Source organism: Gastrolobium bilobum, unplaced genomic scaffold (assembly GCF_033153095.1).
Source record: "Gastrolobium bilobum isolate Gb01-03AN ecotype WA unplaced genomic scaffold, APGP_CSIRO_Gbil_v1 utg26574, whole genome shotgun sequence".
NCBI classification, from domain to species: Eukaryota; Viridiplantae; Streptophyta; class Magnoliopsida; order Fabales; family Fabaceae; genus Gastrolobium; species Gastrolobium bilobum.
The window spans coordinates 3490-24116 of NW_026899631.1; the positions used below are offsets into that span (position 1 = coordinate 3490).

General features: G+C 43.2%; 1 pseudogene; it reads right to left on the reverse strand.

The window, feature by feature from the left end:
- Window positions 1–2368: 2368 nt before the first annotated feature.
- Window positions 2369–7044, reverse strand: LOC133292106 (subtilisin-like protease SBT4.14; annotated as a pseudogene).
- Window positions 7045–20627: the final 13583 nt, after the last annotated feature.

The window sequence follows — 20627 nt, forward strand, 5'->3', positions numbered from 1 at the left end:
TTTTCGAATTGGGTGCCTATATAAACCCCCCTAACATCTCAAATAAAAACAATTCGGTCATTGATCATTTACCAAGTCTTTATCACTAATTCTAGCTTGCTTTTGCTCACAAATTACTCATTTTGATCATTGCATAGACTTGAGCTTATATTTGTTGTTAGGCTATACACCTACTAGTTCTTCAATTTGTAATATCTGTACTTTGAGAGTACATATCCACTCTTTATCACCTTCATCTTACTTCTTGAATCAAAAGGGGAGTAAACCCTTGTGTTGGTCTGCCAAGAGACAGAAGTCTTGGAAAGGGGAATGAACCCTTGTTAGTCTGCCAAGAGACAGAAGTCTTGGAAAGGGGAGTGAACCCTTGTTAGTCTACCAAGAGACAGAAGTCTTGGAAATTTGTAAAGGTTTGTCAAGCACTCGTGAAGCTTGACCGTTAGTGAAAGATTTGATCGAGCGACTTCAGTCTGGACGTAGGTCACAGTGGTAGTGACCGAACCAGGATATATCAAGTTTGCAAATCTCTCTATCCCTTATCTCTTGCATAAGCATTGATTAATTATTTGAGCATATTTAAATTCATATCTCATCAAATATTTACCTGATCTATTTTTCTGTTATTTAGTCACTACACGCTGTAAATTATTTAAATTAAATAAATTAGCTTTTCATATGTCAAAGTGTACTTGAAATGATTATTTAGAAACTAGAAGGGGGCTTTTGCGAAACTTTTGTAATACTCAATTCACCCCCCTCTTGAGTATGGAAGCCACATTCCTAACAAGTGTATATAAATACAATGAAATAGTTTAATGCTTTGTTATACGTATGTGTATGCATTTGGTGTGGCATAGGATGGTGTTTCCCTATGTTGGTATGTTGCATGACGATGCGTAAATCATACTTGGTAGTTTAGCTGGCCAGCAGGACTATTTGAATCTGAGTATCCTTAGGACAGCTTGAGAGCTCGAGGGATTTCTCCTGGAGATGTTTGTTACACAGTGCATGGATATGTATTTATTGCATTATTTATTGTTATTGCTATTACACTGAGATTGAACTATGGGGTGGAGAGATGCTCCAAGGACCCCTGGTTTATTGTGATATATTCTTATATCTCACCCCGTGTTGTGGGGACCCCCTTTCAGGTAAGGATGCTGCAGGAGCCACTGATGGCAAGTGGCCATATTTGCAGTAGTTGATACATGAAGATGTTGCATCATTGAAATTAAGCATGCTATGTTGTAGTTCATATGTATAGGATTGTGAATTGAAAGTCAATTGTTATCTATATATTATGTTTTATTTGGATGGACTTAGCCTATGCTCATCTCCTTGGTTATCTCTTTTGTTGATGGGAGCCAAGAGATTGATCATAGTGTTTTGTAGCTAAGTCCCATGATTTTGTAACTAGGACATGTTGCGATGATGTAATGTTGTAATTATTGGATATATATATGATGGAAGGGTATGCATGTTTCTCTTATTGTATGTGTACCTTGAAAGAACAAAGAATCATGTTGGGAAGTGATTATATGTTGTCTATTAGGTGGAAGAAGACCTTTAGACTTAAAATTCATGTGGAAATGAAGATATCCTATCTTGTTGTCCATTTTTCATATCCTATATGATAGATTTGGACCCTTGTGTCTTATTGGAAGTTGTAGATCTTTTTCTTAGCTTTCTAGTGAGACCAAGATTGTGTAATTTGGATGTGTATAACTCTAGTTAGGGTTAAAGCACTAAAGCTTGGTGTTGTCCCCAGAAATCTGGCACTACTAGCGCCGTGTTGGCGCTAACCGCGCCAAGGGACAGAGAGGGAAATGCATTTCTGGTGCTAATCGCGCCAGTCTGGCGCTACACACGCCAAATATAGGGAAACCCTCTGAGGCTTGCCGCTAATAGTGTCGGTTTGGCGCTAATCGCGCCAGACCCAGTAGAAATCAGCAACTATTTTTGTAGAAGAGTCATAACTTGGGCTACGGTGCTCTGATTTGAGCGCGGTTTGAACCTACGCGTAGCTAATAAAGAATCCTATAGTATTTTGGGAAAATGGAGACCATAAAGATAGTATAGGAATTTCTTAAATAAATAAAGAGTGGATACGTATAGTGTTTAAGAACAATAAAGTTGAGTGTTAAGCCTTGGTGGTCTAAGTAAGATTTACAATAAGTGTTCCACATGTAGTTTAAGTTATAATCACCTTATAGGAATTGGTTTGGATTACGGAATGGATTTTAAACAAAAACGTTTATAAATAAAAAAGGAAAAGTTTATCCGTGTTTTAATTCAATTTTGTGATTGTAACTGCGCTTAATGCCGTATGTAATGGTAACAAACTGGTTCTAAAACGGGGTGTTACAAATACTGAAAATTCTGAAAATTGAGTATCCCCTTTCAAACCAGTAATTGACTTCCTAAGTGTATAAGATTCCAAGATGTTAATGCCAAGAGCTGTAACATCAGGCTGCATCAAATATAAAACACACCCAATTCCTCAAACAGAATAGAAAAAAGTCTACTAAGTATGAAAATGTGGTACCTTGAGAACATGTTGGGATCCTAGATTTGGACCCCTAGATGAAAATGAAGCAACAAATGGAGCTGGCCTTTTTACTTCATGGCTCTTATGCATCATTGATGATGGTGATCTTAGTTGAAAAAGAAATTCATGTAAAATTTTTGTTATGAGATAATCCAGTAGAAAGCTTAGTTGTAGCAAAGACACATTTATAAGCTAGTTTAAAGAAAAATTAGCAAGTAGCAAAATATCAACCTCAGTGGCCATTCAGAGAATAAACAAGAACATCTATTACCTTGTGGATTGTGTATAATTGGTAATAATTTGACCTATGCTACTATTCACAATGGTAGCAGGAGCCATGAAAATTTGGGCAACATCGAGAAATTGTTCACTTTCCATTATAGTACCAATGCCTCCAATTGCTTTCACAACAGAATCAGTGCCATATGTTCTTAATCTACATTCAACAAGCTTTCCTTTCAGCTTATTTGGCTCTAAGGAGTCTTCAAAGCAGAATCTGTCAATGCATTAAAATGTTCTTTGTTAATGTTGAAAACTTAACCATGTGTTATCAAAAACAAAAAGAAAATTACGTAGCATCTTCCTTGCTTGTAGTGTTTTGGGCTGCATTGATACCATCAACAAGGGGGCACTGTTTTTGTTTTGTATTGAAGGTGCTTGCTCCTGTCCCCTGCATAACGTTCTCAGTTGGATGTACATATATGATATATTCATCACAATACTTCTTAACAAGCCACTAATGTTAGATTGGTTGTCACTGAAATTCACAATACTTCTCCCATTTTGTTTCCTCTACTAATCTTTCGTGTAGTACAAAAGCTTTGTTTCAGCACTAGATTCTACTTCAATCCCAAAATCAGTACATGAAGCTTTGAAAGATGGGAATTGGGCTCAAGCCATATAAGAGGAGATGAATGCGTTGGAGAAAAATAAAACATGGGAGGTTATTGATATACCCAACGGAAAAAAAGCAGTAGGGTGCATATGGGTTTATGCCCTGAAATATAATTCTGATGGCACTCTTCAGAGATACAAGGCTCGATTAGTCGCCAAAGGTTACACTCAAACCTATGGCATTGATTATGAAGAAACCTTTGCTCCAGTTGCAAAGATGAATACGGTGAGAATCTTGTTATCTCTTGCTGCCCATTACAATTGGGATATAAATCAATTTGATGTGAAAAATGATTTCCTCAATGGTGAGTTAGAAGAAGAAGTCTACATGGAAATCCCGCCTGGTTTTGATTCTGTGAAGGGGGAAAATAAAGTTTGTAGATTAAAAAATGCCTTGTATGGATTGAAGCAGTCACCTCGTGCTTGGTTTGGAAGGTTTACTAAGGCTATGATGACCTTAGGATACAGACACAGTCAAGGAGATCACATTCTTTTCTTCAAGCACTCCCAAAATGGGAAGCTTACTGTGCTCCTTGTATATGTTGATGATATTATTATCACAGGTGATGATTTTATGGAAAGACAGATTCTGCAGACACGGCTTGCCTATGAGTTCGAAGTCAAAGACCTTGGGAAACTGAGATATTTTCTAGGGATAGAAGTAGCTCATTTAAGCAAAGGAATTTTTATCAGTCAGAGGAAATATGTTTTGGATCTTCTCAAAGAAGCAGGGAAGCTCGGGTGTAAACCCTCTAATACTGCTATTGAGCAGAATCACAAGATAGGCTTTGAAGAGGAAAGTCCTCCAGTTGATAAAGGAAAATATCAACGGCTAGTTGGGAAATTGATATATCTGGCTCATACTAGACCAGACCTAGCTTATGCTGTTAGTGTTGTTAGTCAATTTATGCATGATCCAAAGGAGAAACACATGCAGGCAGTAGAGAGAATTCTTCAGTATCTTAAAGCTAGTCCTGGTAAAGGATTGTTATTCCGACGTGATGGCAATCTCTCTTTAGAAGTCTACACTGATGCTGATTATGCTGGATCCATGACTGACCGTCATTCTACCACTGGTTATTGCATGTTTCTTTGCGGTAACTTGGTGACATGGAGAAGTAAGAAACAAGATGTGGTTGCCAGATCAAGTGCAGAAGCTGAATTTCGAGCTATGGCTCAAGGCATTTGTGAGTTACTGTGGCTGAAAATTGTACTTGATGATCTCAAAATAAAATGTGGGGGACCTATGTAGCTGCTATGTGATAATAAGTCCGCTATTTGTATAGCTCATAATCCAGTTCAACATGATCGGACTAAACATATTGAGATCGACCGCCATTTCATCAAAGAGAAACTTGATAGCGGGTTGATTACCACTCCATACATTCCCACTGGGCGTCAATTAGTTGATCTATTGACAAAGGGACTTCCTTCAGACAGATTTCAAGAACTTACTAGCAAGCTGGGAATGATAAATATCTATTCCTCAGCTTGTGGGGGAGAGTTGTAAATATTAGTGATTTAGCTGATTATTATTATTATTTGTTGTATTGGGCCAAGCTCATTAGGTCAAGAATTAGGTCTTTTATTCTTTATAAATAGAGACCTCTCTGTACAGATTATTTACACAATTAATAATATTTTTCTGATTACCCTTTTTCAAGTATATGACATCAACCCGATCATGTATAGCAGCTTCAAATGCAGCAAATATATCCATGTCCGAACATCCATGGCTTGACCTGCAAACTTTGTAAATTGCCAACCTTGCTAATGACACTGTCCCACGAGCAGTCCCTTTAGCTACCCCAAAGAGACTTGCATTTGGGACATGTTTTCCTATTGTTGTTGATGCAGTATGAGTGACATGGCCATCCACATCTATGGGAGATAATATGTCGGATGGATCAGTCCTTCCATCAATCTTGAAGTATTTGGCTCCTATGATCTTGCTTTAAGTTTTCCATGTAGAGTTAACAAGAACAAGGAGTACATAAAGTTATCTATAGCTATACTAAAACTTGTGAAGTTTATATTTAAAAGCATGCTGATCAATAGTACTAAATTTAAGACCTCCTTCATAAACTAAAAACAGTAGTAGTGGTATGAGAGATTGCATGCATACAATCTTGATTTTAACCATAATTATGTATATGGAACCATACTTCAAATAGATTTTCAACATTTAATATAAATTGTTAACACTGAACAGTGGTAGTTCATTCAATTATTAAATGATTAATTTTAATGGTGATTGTTTGATTATTTCATAAACCACTTATTTTAGTAGTTTGAAATACGATAATGTAGTTGCTTATAATTGAGATTTGATTAAAATGATTAATTATATTGACGCTTCCAATTTGTTATAGTACACAGATTGAAAACATAGTGACACAACATACACAAGGATAGGGATGTTACTTATTACAGCCTGAAAAATTAGCATAGTGATCGCAAGTTCCTTTCCATTTAGTAGGTGGAGGACCAAATCCATCGTCCTTGAAGCTTTGAAATTCAGGAGTGATCCCTACCTCATCAATATGAAGGCACAAAATTTTGCAATTAAATAATGAAGTGCCATTATATAATATCTAACATAAAAAAAAAAAAGAATTACAAAAAATGAAAATTGGAAGAAAGGTATGATGAACCTGTATCCAAAAGAGCCACAATTGTGTCACTCTCTGATTTCAGTTTTCTCTTAGCAGTCAAAGGTAACCCAATAAAGTCCCATGATCTTGTTGTGTGTAGCTTACGGTACTGATTTGGAAAAACCGAAAGTACCTCATCCATGGCTACATATACAACAAAGGTAATAATGACTGTAAGTACATAATGCTTAAAAAAAAGTATGAAGGAAATAGAGAATAACAATAACATGCCAGATAACTTCTTGGCTTCATCCTCAGACAGTTTAGCAGCAATGCACTAAAGCTTTTGGTGTAGCTGTATGCAATGGATTTTTTGGCTTCAAGGTGGCTGTTAAGTAAACAGAGATCAAAACACAAAAAGGACGCGAAATTAAAACAAAATAATGAAAGAAGTTTCCTTCTGATGGCTTTGAAAGAATGAATGCCTTAAGTTTAAAAACACTGAGAGTATTTGATTGAACAAGAGCTACATAGCTCACTTTTATGTGATTTTATGTTTGAAGAGCTACGGATAAGAACAGATTCATGAGTTAATCAAGCCACCTTCCTTTAACAACTGAGAGAATATTCAAGTTCTGCAGACAAGGAAAACAATGTCACTACTCACAGGATGAATTCCAAGGAAAACAATATAAAAGTTCCGCAGACAAGTCAAAAAAATTGTCAAGCTCACATAGAATGGAAATATAAAAGAAATCAAATATATCTAGCTAATATAATAAATGAAGAAGGAGAAGAAATCAATTTCCTTTTGCTGGACACCATTAACTGAGGTAGTGCTCAGCAAGATCAGTAGCAATGGAATCTGTTCCGGATGGCCCAAACACTGAAGCGGCCCAGCTGTTCAGGCCCAGTCCTTAGCTCCAACCCGCGTCAGCCCTAAGGGCTGACGTGGATCCTCTCATCCCCCAACGTTGCAGCACGTCCAGGGGATACACCGAAGTGTCCCATCTTGGGACGCTAACCCCCAAAGGTGACCGCCACAGGCACCTTAAAGGGAAACTACCCCTTTGCCCTGTGCTGACATCGCCTGACGCAGAAGGCGCAGTGCTGCCACAATGGCAGCGCCAGCACGCCTAACACTGCCATCATGGGAGTAAACCCCAAGGAGGGTTGACCTCCTCCTCACCAACCCACACCATTTTCCCTATAAATAGCCCCCAAGGGCACACTTTGAAGGTATCTTATGTATCGTTATATTGCCTATTTACTTAGAGTCATATTGTCATCTTTACTTATCCCTTGTTGATTAACTGCTATTACTTGGCATAATACTCCTTAGCTTGGTCTGTACCTGTGCTAAGGGTATCATCCATACAGTGACTCATCCCCATAGGGAACATAATGGGCTTATAGATCCCAACGGTACATTGGTGCCGTATGTGGGAAACTATAAACGTTTATTTCCATTCTCCTACCAAAGATCCGTCTGACGGATTATTCCCGTTTTACAACTAAACATGGTTGTCACCACCAGGAGAGCAGAACAAGCCAGGGCCATGATGCCAGAAGGGCACGTACAAACAGTACGTTCAAAGTCCCCGCCATCCATGCATTCGGCCCCAGCTGAGCGAGCCGTTGGCGAGGCCCTTCCCCCGGTACTACAGTCCGTCGGTCCACAATTACCAACAGCTGGCGCTAGGATAGCACAGCGGAATCATCACGTCGCCATGCGTGAAATGTAAGGGGAAAATTTGGTCCCAAACCAACCCCCACCCCCGGGAGTTCATTTCGGAATGCCATTTCCCACAACTATTTCGCAAGTTGTCCATCTCGCCCACCATCCACTACCGGCCCAAAGTCAGCCCGTGGCAATATACAATGACCATCGGGATCCCGTGGTCACCCCGTACCCCCTAGACCTTACACACATAACATGGCTGCCCCATTCCAACAACCTTACCAGGCTGGCTTTCCATTCCATGGTTATGCCATGCAGCCCCATAACCTAGTCATTCCTCAACCCCAGGCATCTTGTCTGAATCCTAATCGGCAACCGTATGGCGCTCACCAAGCCTTTCAGCAAGCCCTAGCCCTCTCATACTCAGTAGAAGCCCCACAAATACCTCATCCTCAACCGGACCAACATATGCACAACCGTAACAAACCTTTGACCGACAGCTTAAGGCTGACCCCCATACCCCTCGGGTTTAAGGGTCCTTCTAACATCGCCACATATGTTGGCGACGCCGATCCTTTTGAGTGGATCCAAAAATTCGAACCAGCAATGACACTTCATGGCGAGACAGATCTCCTCATGTGCAGGACTTTCCCAACACTTCTGGGAGGGAGAGCGCTGACATGGTACACCACCCTACCAACTGGTAGCATTGCGTCCTGGGACAATCTAGCAAGCAAGTTCTAGTCCCATTTTGCAACCAGCTGCCCTGTGCCAAAGTCCGTCCATTCCCTTGAAAAGATTCGACAACGATCTAGTGAGTCCCTCAGATCTTTCCTAGACCGTTTTGATAAAAAGGCCCTACAAGTACAAGGCTTAGATCCAAAGGTGCAGGTGCACATACTCCTGTCAGGCTTGCGTCAGGGAGAGTTCACATACGAGCTCGCCCGCCATGAAATTACTAACTTGGAAGAAGTCAAGAAGAAAGCCCAAGAATTCATGAGAATTGAGGAATACAAAGGGAGTCGAGTGGATGACTCCCACAATCAAGAAAAAATGGTCAGTAAAGGAAAGAACCACGTAGATGAAAGTAGAAAGGGTTACCAAACATCCACCCGTTCTAGTTGCCCTTCAGGGCGAGACACATCAGAAGGCAGATCACTCAGTGTCCTGCAAACCGAATACAAAGAAGAGCCCAAGAGTAACCAACGGCCCAGCAGCCAATCAGAGAAGCCGCAGCGTACTGCAAATATCACCGCAGCAATGGCCACAGCACGGAGGAATGCAGGCGCCTCAAGGATGAGATTGACGAACTCATCAAGGGCGGTACTCAAAGGCGTGGAGGTGATAGTGCCCGTCCTGCGGGAAATAGAAGGCGACACCGTGATCGTAGCAAGTCAACAGAAAGGAGGAGGACCAATCAGCCCAACGCTCGATCCCACCGCGAACAAGACAGCAGAGAAAACTCGCCACAAAGAACCAGAGCCCAAGCAAGCCCCAACTGTGGAGGAAGGCGCGGGGAAGAAGAAGAAGACTCAGTTGTCATCAAACATGGAGTGATTAACATGATCTCTGGCGGATTGAGCGGAGGGGGAGAAACGTCGAACGCCAGAAAGAAACAGTTGAAACAATGCTTGGCGGTTGCAGGCAAGGTGATCAGCAAAGTAAAAGACGATTGTGGTCCAACCAGGCCTAAAATTGTTTGGGATAGCAGCGATTTGGGTGACGTTCTCCCAGGACATGACGACCCACTCGTCATTCAAGCAATAATTGCCAACTTTGGCGTTAATCGCGTATTTGTTGATCACGACAGTTCTGCTGATATCTTGTTATTCCCATGTTTTAAGGCGTTAGGATTTACAGTTAATGATTTAACTCCTATCGCAGGTGAACTCTCAGGTTTCAATGCTACCACTACCAAGCCACTGGGAGTGATAAACTTACGTCTCTCCCTTGGAACGCCGCCAACTTCGCGGTCTGCAGACATCCAGTTCCTGGTGCTTGACACGCCATCAGCTTATAACGCCATTCTCGGCATAAGGATGTTCGCCGCCTTTGAGGCAAGTGTCTCACACCCTCATTTGGCAATGAAGTTCATAGCCAGAGATAATAAAGTCGCGATAGTGCGAGGAGATCAAATAGTAGCCGGAGCTGCTACAATATATCCTTGAGACTAATGACCAAGGTTACCTTCAAAGATGAGATAGCACCCCAACAGAAGACAACCCCACCAGCAGAAGGAAGTCCTGGCGAGATGGGGAAGAACACAGCCAATGCTTCTTAGTGGAATTCGATGCCAGGGACGGTCCTAGAGTGGAACACGCCAGACCCACGCGAAATGGAGCGTTGGAACTCGTTGTCTTAGGCAATCCGAATCACCAGACGACAACAATTGGGGCGACCATTGATCCCGAAGTGAAAAGCAAGTTGGTCCAGCTGTTAAAAGATAACAAAGATTTGTTTGCTTGGAAACCGTCAGATATGCCAGGTATTGACCCAGAAGTATGCTGCCACCGTTTGTCGGTGGATCCTAAAGCAAAGCCAGTTTCACAGAAGAAGAGGAAGTTTGGTTTCGATCGCCAGAAGGTCATTGATGAGGAAGTTAAGAGACTCTATGATGCCGGGTTCATCAGGGAAATCAAGTACACAACTTGGTTGTCCAATCCAGTATTGGTAAAAAATTCGAATGGCGCGTGGAGAATGTGGGTTGACTACACTGACCTCAACAAGGTCTACCCCAAGGATGCCTATCCTTTCCCCAGCATCGATCAGTTGGTCGATAACGCATCAAGTTTCAAAATGTTATCTTTCATGGATGCATACTCTGGCTATAATCAAATCCCGTTACTGGAGGAAGACTAAGACAAAACGGCGTTCATCACCTAGAACACCAACTACTGTTATACGATGATGCCTTTCGGATTGAAGAACGCAGGGGCCACGTATCAAAGGATGATGAACGAAGTGTTCAGAGACCTGATTGGTAATTGCATAGAAGTCTATATTGATGATATGATCGCCAAATCAAGAACGCCAGAACAACACTTGTCAGACCTCCAAGGCGTGTTCGAAAGATTGAGGAAGTATAACATGCGCCTTAACCTCAGCAAGTGCGCTTTCGGCGTTCCCGCTGGCAAATTCCTAGGCTTCATGCTTACGGAACGAGGCATAGAGGTCAACCCTGACAAATGCAAGGCAGTCATTGAAATGCGAAGCCCGCAAACAATCAAAGAGGTTCAACAACTGACTGGAAGGTTAGTAGCTCTCACCTGGTTTCTGGCAAATTCGGCACATAAGTCTCTTCCCCTTTTTAGCTTGCTTAAAAAAGGGATCACCTTCCGGTGGTCGGAACAATGTGAGAAAGCCTTCCAAGAGTTCAAAAGGGCTCTCTCTTGCCCACCAGTACTCGCCAAACCAGACCATGAAGAGATGTTGTATTTGTACCTCGCCGTAGGTACCGAGGCGATCAGTGCAGCCCTAGTCAAAGAATCGAAAGAAGGACAAAAGCCTGTCTACTTTATCAGCAAAGTTTTACAAGGAGCTGAGCTTAGGTACCAACAAGTTGAGAAGGTTGCATTGACACTTATCTTTGCCGCAAGGCGATTGAGACCCCATTTCCAATGCCATCCAATCACTATCAGGACCAATCAGCCAATCCGCCAAGTTTTGCATAAGCCCGACCTGGCTGGAAGAATGATGTCCTGGGCGATAGAGTTGTCAGAGTACTAAATTGCCTACGAACCAAGAATCGCCATTAAGGCTCAAGCCCTTGCAGATTTCATCGCCGAAATTACGCAAAGCCCCTTCCTGAGAATCAAACAGCAGAAATGCCTTCATCTGGGATATGGAAACTATATGTCGACGACTCGTCAAACGCCAAAGGATGAGGTGCAAGAATGATAGTAGAAAATCCAGAAGGCGTGGCCGTCGAACATTCCTTGTCTTTTGAATTCAACGCCACTAATAACCAGGCAGAATATGAGGCCATGATAGCTGGCTTGCTCCAAGAAAAAGAAATGGGAGCCCGACGTCTCAAAGTCTTCAGTGACTCCCAGTTGGTAACCTTTCAAATCTCTGGCGAGTACCAAACCAAAGGACCATTGATGTGCAAATATCTAGAAAAGGTTAAAGAACTGATTGAAAGTTTCGAAGGTGTTGAGGTGGAGCATATCAGGCGCGCTAAAAATACCCGGGCAGATATTGTAACACCCCGTTCTAGAACCGATTTGTTAACATTGCTTTATGATATTAAGCGTAGTTACAATCACATTGGTTCAATTAAAAACCCGGATAAATTTCATTTTCTTTTTAAAACTTACTTACTTTTCCTCATTAACAATGCCGAGTTTAAAATATCCAATTGCGTGACCATAACCTTATTACCTTGCGGAATAATCAGAACTAGACTTAACATCATATTATTATTTGTTCAAGTTCAATACTAAACTCTCTTCGCATTTTATTTAATTGTACAACTTGTATTTTCTTTATAGTTCTCATCTCACACTGTACGTATCCACTCTTTGTTTACTTAAGAAATTACTATACTACCTTTATGGTCTCAATCTTCCCAAAATATTATAGGATTCTTTATTAGCTACGCGTGGGTTCAAACCGCGCTCAAATCGGAGCACCGTAGCTCAAGTTACGCATTTTCTAAGAAAAGGGTGCAAAATTCCCAAGACCCCCACGCCCATAGCGTGGGCAGACAGTCGGGTTGACGCTTAGAGCGTGAATCTCACTCTCATAGCGTGGCTGTTCTGCAGCAAACACCCAAAAACAGGACAATTTACCTCCTATGGTATTCTACCCATAACTTGAGTTGTACGCATCCAAATTACACAATCTTGGTCTCTATGGAAATCTAAGAAGATTGTCTACCACTTCCATAAAGACACAAGGGTCCAAATCTATCACATATGATACGAAAAATGGACCACAAGACAGGATGTCTATATTTCTACATGGATTTTCAAACCCATGGTCCTCTTTTACCTAATTGACATCATATAATCCTTTCACTACATGAATTCTAAGCTTTCAAGGTACTCATACACTAAGAGAAGCATGCATATCATTTCATCATACATACATCTTCATTAATTACAATATTACATCATGTCTTAATTACAAATCTCATATACATGCCAAAGGACTTAGCTACAAAAGGAACATGATCAAAGCTATAAGCCATTTACAACAAGGCATTCATCACTACAATGATCATGCACTAAGTACCTCAAAATACATATTGTGACATCAAAATATACATATAGCAATTATAAATGGCTTGCAACTCAAAATATCCAGCTATCAGGTACAATCTACTCATGCTTCTTGCCTCGATCAACCTCACCTCTATCAGTACCTGAAATGATGCCCCACAACACGTGGTGAGATATACGAATATATCACAGTACGCCAGAGGTCCTTGGAGATCACTCCACCCTAAGGTTCACTTTTGATGTACACATAATCATAATAGCTTAACACATTCTTATCCGCAAGCATCACATGGACTTCCAAGAGAGATCCACTAAGGGCTGTTTCTCTTAGGCTCTTACCCCATGGAGATCCACATAGGGCTGTTTCCAAGGGAAGTCCTTTCCTCAATCTATTCCAAGATAGATCCTCAAAGGGCTGTTTCTCTTAGGCTCTTACCACATGGAGATCCACCTAGGGCTGTTTCCAAGGGAAGTCCTTTCCTCAATCTAGGAACCTCCAAGAAGGATCCACGTAGGGTTGTTCCTCTTTGGCTCTAACCACATGGAGATCCACATAGGGCTGTTTCCAAGGGAAGTTCCTACCAATCATCCTCATCATAATACTATCACTCATAACCTCAATCACAATCCCCAACCATTACCTCATTCATTATTGCTACTTCTATAACCATTCCTCAATTACTCTTAAACAATCAAACATCAACCAATAATCATCAATCAATCATAACATGTATCAATGCATGAATCAATGCATGAGCATACAATTACTATCATAATTACATATCACATCTCATAAACCATTTCTCCTCAACGGGGTATGGTGGAACACTCAATGGGATCAACCCCAAGGTCCAAAGGTTTACCTTGCTCTTGAGCTTTCCTCAATTGCACACAACCACTAGGGTTGGTCACTCCACTTGGTTCTCTTGCCTCAATCCTATTAATACGAGGAACACAATCAATTCCATAATCAAACAATATCTTAACATTCAAGAGCATCCTTAATCTCAAGCATAATTTACTCAAATGTCCAACCATACTCAAATGACAATCTAAACTCATTTCTACCGTTTATTTATTATCACTAACAACATTTACAAAGGCACCAAGCCTCCATCAAACTCAAACTCATAAAACCCCAAAAAACACTATTCATCATCTTCAACCTCTAGAAAACTCCATGAACACAAGGTTGGAGAAGTGGAAACTTACCATAATAGGTCACATAACCAAGCAATAGAGACCTCCTAAGCTCCTATGGGTGGAGATGCCACAAAACTCCTCAAATCATCAAAGGGTCGAATTTTGGGAAGGAGAAATCTCACTCCACAAGGACCCTCACTCAAAACCAAGCTTGGATTATGAAAGAGAGGAAGATTTGGGGTGGTTTAGGCTTTTGGATCAAAGAAAATGGTTGAGAATAGAGGGATCTAGGGTTTCCTCCCTTTCCTTTTCTCTTCTCCTCCTCTCCTTCTCTTCTCTCTTCTTTTCTTTCTTTCTTCTTTTTGGTCGATGGGTTTGGGGAGGGGAAAAATGGGTTCTTTATTTGCTTTGCCACTTAACATAGGCTAAGTGGGATCAAGTGGGTATCGGTTCATCTATCTATTCAACTCCATTAATTACCAAACTTTACCCAAATGTCTGGAATATTATTCTAGGAATATTTTCATTTTTATTTTTATATTTTGGGTACTTTTGCCTACACCCATTTATACCCCTCAATTTTCACTGAGTACTCTTTTTACCTCAAAAGTGACCCCAATTCACTTAATTAGGCCCTATACTTAATTTTACTCAGTAATACATGCTTAATTACTTAATTTGAAGTAATTAATTAAATTATTTAAGTTAGGGAATAGATATTCTCGCCAAGTTGGCGAGCACCAAAAGCCCAGGTAACAACCGATCAGTAATCCAGCATAACATGCCAAGCCCATGCATCGTCATGAGCATCTCAAATTCGGCCCATGAGGTCGCGAAAGAAACCTGGACAAAACCCATTGTCAACTACTTGGCTGAAGGGGTCCTACCCCATGATCGAAAAGAAGCTCAAAAAATAGTGCGACAAAGCGCACATTTTTGCCTAGTACAAGGACGGTTATATTAGCGTGGGCTCTCAACCCCACCTCCTGAAATGTTTGAATCCTAGTGACGTTCAATACGTGATTGAAGAAATCCTTGAAGGAATCAACGGCCACCACATGGGCGGTCACTCGCTTGTAAAGAAAGCACTGAGAGCGGGGTTTTACTGGCCGACCATGGAGCGAGACGCCTATGAGCACGTTAAGAAGTGCGAAAAGTGCCAGAAGTTTGCTGATATACACAAAGCACCACCTGAAGAGTTGACGTCAATCACCTCGCCATGGCCTTTCTACAAATAGGGAATTGACATTTTGGGCCCTTTCCCCATGGCGGCTGGCCGAGTCCAATGGTTGATTGTCGCCATAGACTACTTTACCAAATGGGTAGAGGCGGAACCCTTAGCTACAATTACGTCCCAAAAAGCAAGGAGGTTCTTCTGGAGAAGCATCGGCTATCGATTCGGCATTCCCAGAGAAGTCATCACAGATAACGGTACTCAATTCACCGACGCCAAATTCTGCGAGCTGTTGAGCAGTCTACAGATCCGACATCATTTTGCCACAGTTGAACACCCTCAATCCAACGGCTTGGTGGAGTCAGCGAACAAAATGTTAGGGAAAGGAATCAAGAAGAAGTTGGAAGGGCACAAAGGAGCATGGTTAGACAACCTTGACGACGTCATATGGGGATACAGGACAACCGCTCAGTCTTCCACTAGAGAAACGCCTTTCAGGCTGACTTAACACACGGAAGCCATGATTCCTGTTGAGATCGGTGAACCCTCATGGCGACGAGAACACGTGACCGAGGTCGCCAAGACCCAAAATTTAAAAGAAGCATTGGACCTACTGGACGAACTAAGAGGATATGCCGTTCAATCCGATCGCCAGACGAAAGAAAGATCAGCCACTTGTTACAACAAGAAGGTCATTCCTCGAAGTTTTGAAGAAAAAGATCTAGTTCTTAGAAGAGCAGACGTTGGAAACAAGAACGCCCGAGAAGGAAAGCTCGCCCCAAACTGGGAAGGGCCTTATCGGATAGCAAACAAACTGGGAAAATGAGCTTACTCCCTCGAGACACTGGAGGGGAAAACGATCCCAAGGGCGTGGAACGCGGACAAGCTCAAAAAGTATTATAGTTAAAACGACATGTATAATTACCTGCACTCTTTTCCTTCCCTACGTTTTTGTCCCAATGGGTTTTACGGGGAAAGGTTTTTAACGAGGCAGGTTTCCAAGTTTTCAATAAATAACAACGCCAGTTCACAAATTCTATGTCAAAGCAAAACGCCCAACTAACGGGATGGTTCTCACCCCCGCCACGGTTAGACTGGAATGGTTCTCACCCCCAACCAACGCCCAACTAACGGGATGGTTCTCACCCCCACCATAGTTGGACTGGGATGGTTCTCACTCCCTGACAACGCCCAACTAACGGGATGGTTCTCACCCCCGCCATAGTTGGACTGGAATGGTTCTCACCCCCGCCATAGTTGGACTGGGATGGTTCTCACCCCCAAACAACGCCCAACTAATGAGATGGTTTTCACCCCGCCATAGTTGGACTGGGATGGTTCTCACCCCCAGCCAATGCCCATTTAACTAGAGGAAATATAAATGATTAAGAAGTCAAATCAAAAGCACGAAAAGAAAGGAAATTCATTAATATTTTTAATGGCAAGAGTACAAGCCCGCGGTTGACATACCAACCACAACAAAAAAGCAGATAAAAAGCAATGTTACTAAGCCTACATATGGGCCGTGACCATCTCAGCATCTTGCGCTTGATCAGTCACGTCCTTCTCAACTGCCTGAGTACCCACCACCTGAGCTGGAGCGTCCACCGCCTGTTTTGACCCAACCGAGCCAGTAACACCACCTTTACTCGCCATACCAGGGTCAATCAAGGTCTCGCTAATAGGCTCGATTGGCATGCCACGCCTAGCATCATCCTCCTCGTGATCATCATCACTATTAGCATCAGTGGTTGGAAGCATTCCTCGCGCGCCTTCGTCGTCATCAGTCTCCGGCGCCACCTCGACCACCCTGATGATGTCACCCCAAGGCGCTCAATAATCTTGCCATCCTCCACCTCATAATCGGGAGTGAAACCGGTCAAATCGGCGTCAGGGTACCTGACAGAAACCTACTGAAGGGCGTTGTTAAAAAAATGGTACATCAAGTTAGCTAGAGCCTCCTCCAGTTTTTCCACCTGCCCTGTGGCTTTCTTGAAGTCCTCATCTTTGGCATGGAGGCTCCCCTGCGCAGCAAACAAGTTGGCAGACAATTGATCCCTCTCAGTTTGGAGAACCTCCTTCTCTTTCTTGATGGCTTCCAGTGACTTACTCAAGTCATCCTTCTCGTCAGACAACCGCTTAACCGCTCCATCCGCCTTCTTCAGCCGTCCAGACAACGACTTGATGGAAGCTTTCTTGTCAGCAATCTCTTTGCCGAGGCGCCCAACCTCAGCAGTAAGACCATCCACCTGTCGCCCAAACTCATCAAGGCGATCCTCCTGTACGGAGCATCGTTCATCAACTACAAGGGCGATCTCCTGCATCCCTAAGATGCGGCCAACGACCACTTGGGTGCAATTCATAAACTGTTGACGATCAAGGCGCTCAGGCACCACCATCTTAGGACGCCTGATGTTAGGAAATCCATTGACAAGGTCCCTCTCAGACAAGCTGAAGGCCCTGCCAACGGGAATTGCGGCAGAAGGAGGAGGATAATCTTCAGCCCCAGAGATCACATGGAGTTGATCGCCCTCTCCAACGACCGAAGCATGGTTGACCGCCTGGTCACTCTCACAGGTACTACCACCAAGATGTCCACCCTCTGAAGGTTCGTGGCGTGCTGCCTTAGAAGCTCGAGGCGGTGTCAAACTTGCATCTGCGCCCCGTTTCAAGCCAGACCCCCCAAGGGCAGGCAATCCGGATTCCTGCGTCGACTCGCTGGCTGAAGAGTTACCCGCCACACCAGTAGGCTCCTTAATGATAGGGCGATTGGCTCTTTTCTCCAGCTTTTCAGTAGGAATGTCAGCAGTTGTACGAACTTTCTTCTTCTTGATCGGAATTTCTTTATCCTTTCCCTTGCCCGTATCCTTCCTCTTCGGAGCAGGGTTAGGCTGAGCTTGAAGAGTCACGCCTTGTCGGGCTTTCAGCTTAGCAGCTGCCTCGCGTGTAAGTTTAAGCATTTCCGTCGCCATGCTTCCAACTGCAAACAGTAAAGGAAAAGTTAGTAAAGACCGCCTTTCTGGATGAAGTCAAGCGTTAGTAAAGAAAAAAAAAAGGAAGATCATCACAGACGCCAAAAACACAGAACGCCACCACACCTCCATGGCACAACACTTGCTTCGAAGGCCACCGGTCAAGACCTTCCTTTACCTTAACAGACCAGTCAACCACCTGTATCTCCTCAGGAGTCAAGCTTCCAAGAGCAGAAGAATACTGACCAGCGGGCGTCTCGTAATGAGTCTTAGTCCAATACAGGGGAAATCGGCACTCCCTACTCGCCCGATCAACAAAAAAAGGAAGCTCTCCCTCGCCCAACACCGGTTTGATCCAGAAAAAAGTGTATCGCCAGTTCTTATACGAATTGGCGTACTGGGCAAATATTGATCCGAGCACGTTGCCCGCCTTCAACGAAACCCAGCCAAGCTTCTTCTTTGAAGGAGACACTTGGAAGAAATAAAAGAACAACCGTACAGAGTATTCCCATCCGAAGTATCGGCATATACTCTCAAAGACTCGAAGAAACGCCCAAGCGTTTGGATGCAGTTGAGAAGGCGCGACCTGCAAGTGGGATAATACCCCCATCTCAAACTCAGTTAGCGGAAACCTCACTTTTTGATCTGTGAAGTGAGTCTTATATACCATGAACCGCCACCGAGATTTCGCCGCATTACTAGGCGCGACACAAGCGCGGCGATCACTCCTGACCGCGAACGGTTGCCACATAGCCTCATTGGCGCCGTTTTCAGTAATGGTGAAGCTAGGTTCAGATTGGTAGTGGCGACGCAAAATGTCCCGGTCAGCGTAACTTGATGACGAAGTAGCTACCACTGTGTCGACCCAGTTCCTCACCTCGAGACAATCGTCCGACTGAGACATCGCCATAAGTCAAGAAAGTATCTTCAAATCCTACCTGGGAGCGACAAACACACAATCAATCCTCAATACTTCACCAACGCCAAGAAGACCACTGCGAAGGAAAATGAGATTCCATCTCGCCCTATCCCTCACTCATGTGACCGCCAACACCCTCCTTACCAGCTACTACAAGAAAAAATAGCTCACACAAATAACTTACCATCAGAATCAGAAGTTTCTGAAGAGCTTGAAGAGTAAAAATCCGAGTAGCTTAAAGAAGAAGGCCACCAAGCAGGCAGTATTTTATAAAGCCCCAGATCTTCATATATGGCGTCCCACACACCATACTTCACAAGTCGCCCATCTTCCGGGTGAAATCTACCTAGTCGGTTGTCTGTGGAATCGTCATATTTACGGCGATGGAAGGATGGGGAAATATTAGGAATATGGCCCCGTGACGTGCTCAAAGCAATAGGGGAGTCAACAGTCGGGTGGGAAGGCTTATAGTAATACTCTATGGGATGATTTTGTGGGAGACGGTTAATAGAGGACAATGGCCGAACAAGTCGCCCTGCTCCAAGGGCAGAACACCGTGAAACGTGGCGGTGAAAACCTCTCCTTTGTCCGCAAGTACAAACAGAAGACCTTGATCCACGACGAGAAGGGCGAGTCCTAACCCCTTCACTGGAACCTCCTGACTATCGCCCTCCAGATCTAGCAGACCGACGCCTACCAGACCCAGAAGCGGTCTCACCACCTGACACTTGGCCCTCACCACGCGGTCGAGAGCCAGATGCTTCACCCAAATAGGGAAGCATAGGCCCTAAAGCCCGTTCAGGAAAGAGATCTGAATCTCCTCTTCAGAAAAACCTAGAAGTTCTGGAATTCTACCATGGGGCAATGACTCTACCCCAGGGACTAAAGTACGATAGGAGGGAAAGCTGCTGATTTCCCCACGCTTAGCAAGATATGCCTGCATAGCTGGCCCCACCGTACAACCTTCGAGTGAGCCAAAGGCTTCATCAAACTCTTCCTCCTTAACCTCAACCCCCAACTCCGATAAAACCAACCCAGGAACATCCATGATTGTTACCGTGCCCAGAAAAAGAAGAGGAGAAGCTATACAGAAAGAAGCACAAAGGAATATCAAAGGAGAAAGAGTGAGACACTATACCTGAGATAAATGCAGACAGTGAAGAAAGAAAGACCAGCTCGAACGCTATGGCAAAGAGAAAGGAACACAACGTAATGATACAAACAGGAAGAGTAGGAGTTAGCGTGAAGAAGGCCCTCAGGAGGGAACAAATCTTCTTTTTATAGAAGGAAGGAGAACAAGATGGCGTACACGTGTACTGGCTTTTGATATTCCGACCGAGAGATGTAGTAACCGTCAGTCGATGGGCAGTTGTGATGAGGGGCTTGATGGTAATTTCAAGGGAATAAGACACCCTTCACGTCGCATTAATGCGACGTGCCTCGAAACAACGCAGTTACTTGCAATGATGAGGAATCTATCATT